Raw genomic sequence first — 8,864 nt, 5'->3', positions numbered from 1 at the left:
TTAACCCTTTTTCAGCTTCTTGAAATGTTACAAAAAGCTGCAAAACATAGTTAGCCGAATGATAGAGAGGGCAACAATGCTTCTATTGCACCACTTTCCACCTGGGGAAAGGGGCTCCTGTCAGTCTGCCAACCTCAATGACGGATGTGCCATTTTAGGCTTAAGAGTGCCATATGCAAAACCACCACCCACAAACCCTATTAGTCTAATTTGCAGAATATTCAAATATATTATTAATTGTGGAAAACCATTTAACCTCATCAGCATGCCTCAGCTATGTCTAGATGTGCACCTGGAAAGGCTGGAGATCTGCCCTTCTGTTTTATTGTTGTCGTTTTCACAAATTTAAAGCTGTGTTTTTCATGAATCTCTTTCATGTACTAGATTCTGTTCTGGTGTAATTGCAGCCATGTGATGAATAAGTAAAACAGTCCATATGTTTTAGGAGTAGCAAGAGTATACTTGTGTCTAGAGTGCTACATGCAGTGTGTGAAATGTATATTAATTGATTTCTAAGTACAGGTACACTGAGAGTACATGCTGCAAAGGACTCTGGTTGGTTCTGGATTCTTGCAACATGAGTTAGGTATTAAAAGAGATGAGCCAGTGTGGTGCAGTGGTTAGAGTATTGGACTAGGGCCTGGGAGACCAGGGTTCAAATCCCCACTTGGGCATGAAGCTCACTGGGTGACCCTGGGCCAGTTACTGCCTTCTCAGCCCTAGCCTGCCTCACAAGGTTGTTGGGATTAAATGAGGGAGGGGAGGTCTGTGTATGCCAGCACAACACTAAAGTCAATAGAACAAAGCAACCCAAAATCAGAACCAAGAGTAAACGAAATGATGCCCACTATCACCTGCATTAATCATACTGAGAACTAGAACAAATCTCATAGGGCAAAACACAACCACCATAAAAGCAGAGACTGACATATTTCAGGTGATGGTTTTTTAAGGCTCAGATCACAAGGAAATTAGCATACCTAGCAAGCAAGCCTGCCTAGGCAACAACCCTCCCGCTCCCTTTTGGCCATCTCCTGTGGTTCAGACAGAAAGGTCACATAGAGGTGGGCCTCCATATATGTTCTAGGGGCTTATGTATATTGAAAGAGGTCTCAAGCTATGTAGGACTCTATAGGTCAATTTGATTTTAGCAAATCCAAGTCTGAAACTAATTTAGTGGGTCCTAGAGTAGAAAATCCCTACAGGCATTCTCTACAGAATTCCTTTCAGATTGGCACATTTTCTCAATTTGGGGGAAGGATTATATCTCTCTAGCATGCATGTTGCCCAGGTTTGGCACCCAAGTGGTTGGTTTTTCACAGGAATGGGGAACCCTAGACACATGTGGCATTTAGAGGCTATTAACAAATATATAAGTAGGGCAAAGGCAGAGACAAACATTGTAAAGCAAGTCTTTAGCAAATCCACTGCCTCACATCAAACTGAGGGGGGTGGAATACTTATAAACCAAAGAGGTCTTTCAGCCTGCAGCTCCTGGCTCCTGTCTTTCTGCTCCTCTCTGCGTTTCTCACTCTCTGTTTCCAAAACATTCCTATAATTCTCTTCATAAGCAAATCTAATTTGGTCCCTCCTTCAGCTGGAGGGGCAGGTGAGTCATTTCCCCATCTCAGTTCTGGAATTGTCTAGAATGGAAATTGCCTAGATCAAATGTGAATGAGTTTCACAATTTGGACAATCTTCCAACAATTTGTTCCCATAAAGAGATGTTCACTGCACATCTAAACAATTTGCCTGCCAAAAGGTATGGCCTGCATAACTCTCACCACTTGTCCAGCATTCATAATAATGTGAAGAAGGAACTTGTACAGAACTTAAAAGAACAGATTAACTCAAAAATTGTTAACAAGGAGAAAATTCAAAGTAGGGTAATTTGTAGCCTGTCACAGTTTGACTTAAATGTGTATATGTGTGAAATCAAACCCTTTTCATTTTGGTGGAATGCTCTAGAAATATTGGAAATACTATCTTCAATTTATTTCAATACCTCTGTCTCATAATCATATCTACCCATAATCCCTGTAGGCCAATCCTCATCAGCTTGTTTTATTACTACATTAGCATGAGAAGATATTTCTGCTCAGATTAAGCCAATTTCTTCTTAACACTCAATGCCCCTTGAACATACTCCCAGCACTGTGTGAAAGTCTTTATATGTGGGCAGCTCCTGCATGCCTGGGAGAATGTTTAAATGGCACAACCAAATGGTCCAGGGTTGATTGATTCTCACAAAATTGTCACTGTGCTGGGAGCAGTGATGTTGATTGTATAGGAAAAGACTCATGCATTCAGGCATTGTCCATGCGGCTGAGTTGTTTTCAGCATCCTTCCAGGCAGCCATCTAAAAAGCTGTCTAAAGACAAGCTGTGCTAAATAAATACATTTGAACAACATTATGGTGAACTACTATTTCTTTATTTTTAAAGGACACATTGCATGCATATGCAGAACATCTTTGTGTCCATGTCCATGTTCTTTCTTTGGGGACAGTCTGAACATTCTCTGATCCAGTAGAGCATGGGTAGGCAAACTAAGGCCTGGGGGCCGGATCTGGCCCAATCACCTTCTAAATCCAGCCCATGGATGGTCCAGGAATCAGCATGTTTTTACATGAGTAGAATGTGTGCTTTTATTTAAAATGCATCTCTGGGTTATTTGTGGGGCATAGGAATTCGTTCATTTTTTTCTCTCCAAAATATAGTCCGGCCCCCCACAAGGTCTGAGGGACAGTGGACTGGCCCCCTGATGAAAACATTTGCTGAACCCTGCAGTAGAGTGTTTGCAGGGCAGCCATAGCTATGTAAGCATAGTCCTGAAAAGAAGAAGTTGTTTGATGAGGAAGCTGGGGAGGGGGGTTAATCCTGCACTCTGTGTCACTTCCAGAAGCACTGATTGGCTGGATTTCACCGTTGTTAAAATGGATATACTGTACATGCTGATCCCTGCCCGTTGGGCAGGGAAGTGTGAAGTTCACACAGTCAAGTTCACACACTCTTCATTTATATCTGAAATCCTCTATTTAGCAAGGGATAGAAGCCTGATCTCTATATGATCAGATGACCTGGGGAAGTTGTGATCAACCTCACTAGCCTTCCCCCCCCCCCACCTGTGACCCTGCTTTAGTTGTTCCTTGTTAAATCAGTTTTGTTTTTGTTTGCTTGCTTTTGCTTTCATGGTTTTTGAATGGCAAGCTCCATTTATATAAAGAACGTCGCAGTCATTTAACTTTATAGTGTATTATATCATTTCATAGAAGTTGCTTCCCCAGTGAAGAGCTGTGTTTTACCCAAAGGGGAACATGTGAGCGTAATTTTGTCTTTCCTTGTGAATTTTGCAATCCATCGCATAATTTTTTTATTAAAGTTTTCACAATACCATAAAATTATATCTAGAACAAATGAAATAAAAAAGAAAGAACGAAGGAGAAATAACAAAAGAAAAGAGAGGAAGGCAAAGGAATAAGAAAAGAGAGGAGAAAGACAACAGAAATAATCACACACACACACACACACACACACCTCTGTTCTAATTATACCATAATCTTCTGTCCACATACAAAGAAGTGAATCTCCCCAGCTCCCATCTGGGAAGTTTCCCTCTTTCCTCTGCCTCACACCCTGAGAAAAACCCACTCTTGCCTGCCTCCCACACAGCCCCCTCACTTCTAAACATCACCTTTCTGAATTTTGCAATCCAGAAGGCGAGCAACATAATGAGCATGGACCATGTGCTGCAAAGGCGTCTGGTGGGGAGGTGCACATCAAACTTCAGGTGCCTTACAGCGACTTCTTGTAAGTTGTCTGGTTTCTTTATAAAGAGAAATATAATCAAAAGTGGTGAAACTGCTAATTGCTCATTGTTGGCAAGCTGTTCTTTCAAGAAGGTGCCAAAGCATCTCGGAGAGGGGATAATAGAGGGCACCTGATTCGCTTCATGATGTGCTACTTCTCGGAAAATGCTATCAGCATGACTCAGATGTGTACTGAACACTTTGCTGCCTGAACGAACAGCTCTTATTCTTTTCTTTTCTTTAAATGCAACTTAAATAACACAAAGGCTGGATGTTGCTTACTCTTCCAAGCTGTTAGGCTTTCTGGAAAGTCCCTGCTGGTCATTTAATTTCGCATTTAATTATACATTTGTTGTATTAGCACTTATCTGAGCCTGTTCATATGGTGCTAATGGAACTCTTGCAGGAATTCCGATTAGTTAGTTTTTCAAAAGGGTTTTGTGTGTGTGTGTGTGTGTGTGTGTGTGTGTGTAAGGAGCTTCAGTGTGTGTGTCTCAGATAAAGATGAGCCATAGGCAAGCTTGAAGAGCTGTCATTTCTTGAGTGATTATGAAAATTCAAAAAGCCGTTTTTTCTATGTTGCTAGTTACAACCAGGAAATGGGAAATTGCCATAATCCTCACAGTATGGTTTAAGGATTTGCCCAAACAATCCATCAAATCTGCATTGTGCTCTTTGTTAAAGGGATCCAGGTGGGGCTAGAGCCATAGTGCTCCTTGAGTAGGCGATCCTGGAGAGGTGGAGCCTGTTTGATGTTTGTCATAGGCCTCTTATGTGCTGACAGACAGTTGCTTGCCTAAACACTAGTCAGCAAAACCCACTGCTTATGAGATGAGATCTGATGTTTGGTAAGCATCATAGTACCCTCATTCTATATCCATTGGAAAGATTCATTCTTCCAGGCTTATGGTCATCTAAAACTTACAAAGTGCACAACAAAAACCACCACTGACTTACAGCAAATGTATCAGTCCTGAAAAGCATATGGGACATAGAGACAGGACCAGGGGCAGAGGAAGGGGGTGGGGGTGGGCCATCCCAGGTGTCACCACTGAGGGGGGTGACAAAATGCCGGGAGGCACTCACTGCAGGGCCTGCAGCGCACCCGAGCCACGCGTCCCTCCTAGCAGGTGGCTTGGGCACCCGCAGGCTCCATGCTGCCCCAAACGGTCTGCCCACCGCCTCCCCCTCAACTGTAGGGTGGCTGAGTGGGAGGAGGCAGGCAGACTCCTCAGAGGCCCTGTGGAGCATCCTGCCCCAGATGGCTCTGCCCCTGCAGGCAGCTGGCCCCACCCCTGGGCGCAGGGCACACATATTATTCCCCAGGCGCCCAATTGGCTTGCTCCGCCACTGGAAAGGACAAGGAGGACCTGCAACATAGTGTTGCAGGGTGGAGTGCTCCTTTTTGCTGTCCGTGTGTTCGAGTCATTTAGCCCACACCCTCTTTCACAATACAGGCATCTCTCCACTTACACACATTTGACTCGCACACGACTGTGTGCACGTGGTGCCATGAAATAATTAAACAAATTGATATAAAGTGCAAAAGGGGGCAAAAAGTGCAAAAAAAAAATACCCCAAAAGAGCAGGAAAACTGCAAAAATGGCACAAAAACCCAAATGGCTAGCAATCCCAGGAGCCTTTGCAACTGCAATCCCAGGAGCCTTTGCATCACCCCCTTGTCGTTTCCACACTGTCCCCAAGCAATGAGGAAGACTGAGAGCCACCATTGCCACCATTCATGCCAATCTGGTAAGTGCTGCTGGCTGGGTTTTTTAAAGGGTTTTTCAAGGGTTTCCAGAGGTTTAGAGGGTGTTTACAGGCTTTTTAGATGGTGTTCTTCACTATACACTATTTCACATATACACCTGGTACCTGGGAATGTAACCCCCACATAAGTGAGGAGACGCCTGTACAACATTCCTCCTCTCCAGAGTCTTCCATTTCCCCAACAGCAATCAGTTGGCATGCTCAGTTCTCTAAGTGGGCTGTTTTGAGAGTTGCCCCCCCCCCCCAGCCCTTCACGGGTTTCCCCCCTAAATATTTTCTGCACTTCAGTGACCATTGAGTACTCTGAGCCTGCTAATATCTCCCTCAGGCTGCATGTATGGTGCCCTCTGGGTACATCAGGACCATCCTCTGAACTTTGGAAATAGAGGGGATGACTCTATCTAAAACCACCCACCTTATCAAAGTTCCTAAAAATTCTCATCCATAAAAAACAAGCCTAAAAACAAAGCTGGTTTGCACCAATGGACTAATATCCTTCTTCTGTGAAAAACTTTCTTTCAATTAGCAGATTATATTAAAGCCTGGAAGGCAGAATTATGAATTACACAGACTGCAAGAACTTATCCATTATAGGGACCCCCAGGCGTTAGAACAAGGCAACTAATAATAGCCAGTTAGTCAAAAAGATGGATTATTATTCAAAAATGACCTGATAATGGAAGAAAAGGCATAGTGAAGAAATTGAGCATCATTGTTAAATGGAAAAGGATATCTTATTTAACATATTGGTATTATATGTATCTTTTAGATTTTTTTGTTACATGAACAGGTAGAGCAGAATGATATTTATTTTAACATGGATACCTCATCTACAGAGTATTCCCTATTCACCTCATGGAGTGGGTCAGCTGTGCTGCAGAAAAGAAAGGGGTGCACGGAGCTTGCCCTCACCCCCTGATGAAGTAAGCAACAGTACATCTGAAAAATGTTCAGACTTCACCTTGGGTAGTTCTCCAGTGGGTAGGCTTTGCTGTCCCTTCTCTTGGAAAGACCCCACCCTAATCTTCTGTCTGGCTCAAACTGGGCTTTGCGAAGGAAGATTGAGGCTCCGGCAGGGTCCTAGAGCCCCCTTCCCCAAACCTGGTAAGTGTTTTCCTGGTTTTATGTGGTGGACTTGTGACAAGGTAAAAGCATTTTGGGAATTGATCTACAATGAACTAAAAAAGATGTTAAAATATACTTTCGCAAAAAACTCTGAAGCATTTCTGCTTGGGCTGATGGGAGAAGAAATTGCAAAAGTAGACCAAAGATTATTTATGTATGCCAAAATGGCAGCAAGAACTTTGTTAGCCCAAAGGTGGAAGACAAAAGAATTACCAACGATTGAGGAGTGGCTAATAAAGATGAGGGACTATGCAGAGTTAGCCAAACTGACTATTAGGTTCCGGAACCAAGGCGACCAGAAATTCCAAAGAGATTGGAGTAAATTTATTGAGTATTTGAAAGATTATTGCACAAATGTGAAGACACTAGCAGGACTGAAATAAATCTTGAAACGTAATGTAAAAATAGTATCTGACCATGGACAAAAAGGGACTTGATATATACTGAAGGACAGAAACTGGCAGTTGAAATGTGCATACAATTTATTAGAAATGGGAAAACCAGTTGAAGGGAAGGAAGGAAGTCACATGCTTGGCGGAGCAAAAGTATTTGATATGTATTTGAAAGGCTGTTATATTTCGTGTTTTTGAAAAAAGAAAAACAATAAAAAGTGTGTGTGTGTGTGTGTGTGTGTGTGTGTGTGTTTTCCTGGTTTTGGGAAGGAGACAAGAGGACTCTAGGAGCCTGTCAGAGCCCTCATGCCTCCTTCCCGTAGCCAGGCAAGCCAAGCATTTACAGGGCTTTGAGAAAGTGCCCTCCTCGGCTGCACACCCAATGTGGCTGCATCACTCTCACTGCTCTAAATCTGCTTCTGCGACAGCTGATGAGAATGCCCAGCATTTTATCAGCGGTTCACATTCCAGGGATTCAGAGGCAAAAGGAAATATCATAGTATCACAGGGCCCAGCCAGTTAGCGCTATCCATGAAACAGCATTGAGGGAGAGGAACAGGTAGCTTGAACTGAACAGCAGTGTGGCTGCTTCCGGAGCAGCTCCATCTCTCCAGAAAGGTGATTCTGCTTTCACTGTTTGTTGAGAGAAATAAGAATGAGATGCAGCTGCATCTCAAGATCTTTCCCATGTTGTGTACAAAGCAGATTTTTATTTGTTTCTGTTTGGCTCTTTTATGGTCTTGGGACGCATGAGTACTTCTAACAAGGACACTTGAGTTTCTTCTCATATTTTGCAACTCACAAAGTGGTTTCAGAAGAACACAGCAGGGGAGGATTCTGAGATATAAATGCATTTTCTGCGTTCCATTCAACCTTCTCTGCTAGGAGAACGTGAGCTTCAACAGCCTCAACAGCTAAAGGTCAGCCAGCAGTGTCCTCTTTCTGCTTGAATCATCAAGAGCAGTACACAGTGAACACTGTGTCCTTTTTGTTCACAGTCAAGTTGAGAGTATTGTTTCCCAGAAAACTGATGGCACACTTGAACTTTATGTCTTCTCCCTATGTGAGACATTTTTAAATGTTAATTGCCCTTTGTGGCACATGGTTACACTAATTACCACAGGGAAAGATGTGTAGATACAGAAGTCAGTACAAAACTGACCCCTTTGGATTCCCATAACCATCATGTTAATCCACTTGTCCTGAGGACCACAAACAGTCCAGTTTATTTCAGCATTATGGAAGCTGCTAAAGTATATCAGAAGATGCCTACCAGATCAGACCAAAGGCCACCTTGAGATTGCTTACACTAAATCTTTCAAATAAATAACTAGTAGGCAAGAGGAAGTCAGAATCAAAGAGTATTGCTTTGGGGCAATTCAGATTTTGGCCAAGATTTATCCAAAGTTGCCCAAAGTGAATTAGGCTACCACCAAAGTCTAATTCCAGAGGGAGTCAGTAAATGCCAACAAACAGGCAGTCTCCAAATATCTGTTAAAATTGGTTGCATTTTACAATCAAGCTTTCCATACAAGGTAAATGGCAGGTGGGGAGAGGGGCAAAACTGGCCACCTCATTGCTCACCCCAACTCTAGGTCATTTATGAACAGTCAAAAAACATTAATCCCAGGAAAAATCCTTGAAGGAGCTAGCTCACTGTGACATCCGTCCATTTATTTTCAATCATTTGTCAGCCATAAGGGGACCCTTTCTTTTATCCCATAGCTATCACATTTACTCAATAGCTTTTGGTGAAGAACCATGTTAAA

Source organism: Podarcis pityusensis (assembly GCF_964106645.2).
Source record: "Podarcis pityusensis genome assembly, chromosome: 5".
Taxonomy (NCBI): domain Eukaryota; kingdom Metazoa; phylum Chordata; class Lepidosauria; order Squamata; family Lacertidae; genus Podarcis; species Podarcis pityusensis.
The sequence above is the reverse complement of the archived record's forward strand: the minus strand, read 5'-3'. Positions refer to the sequence as shown.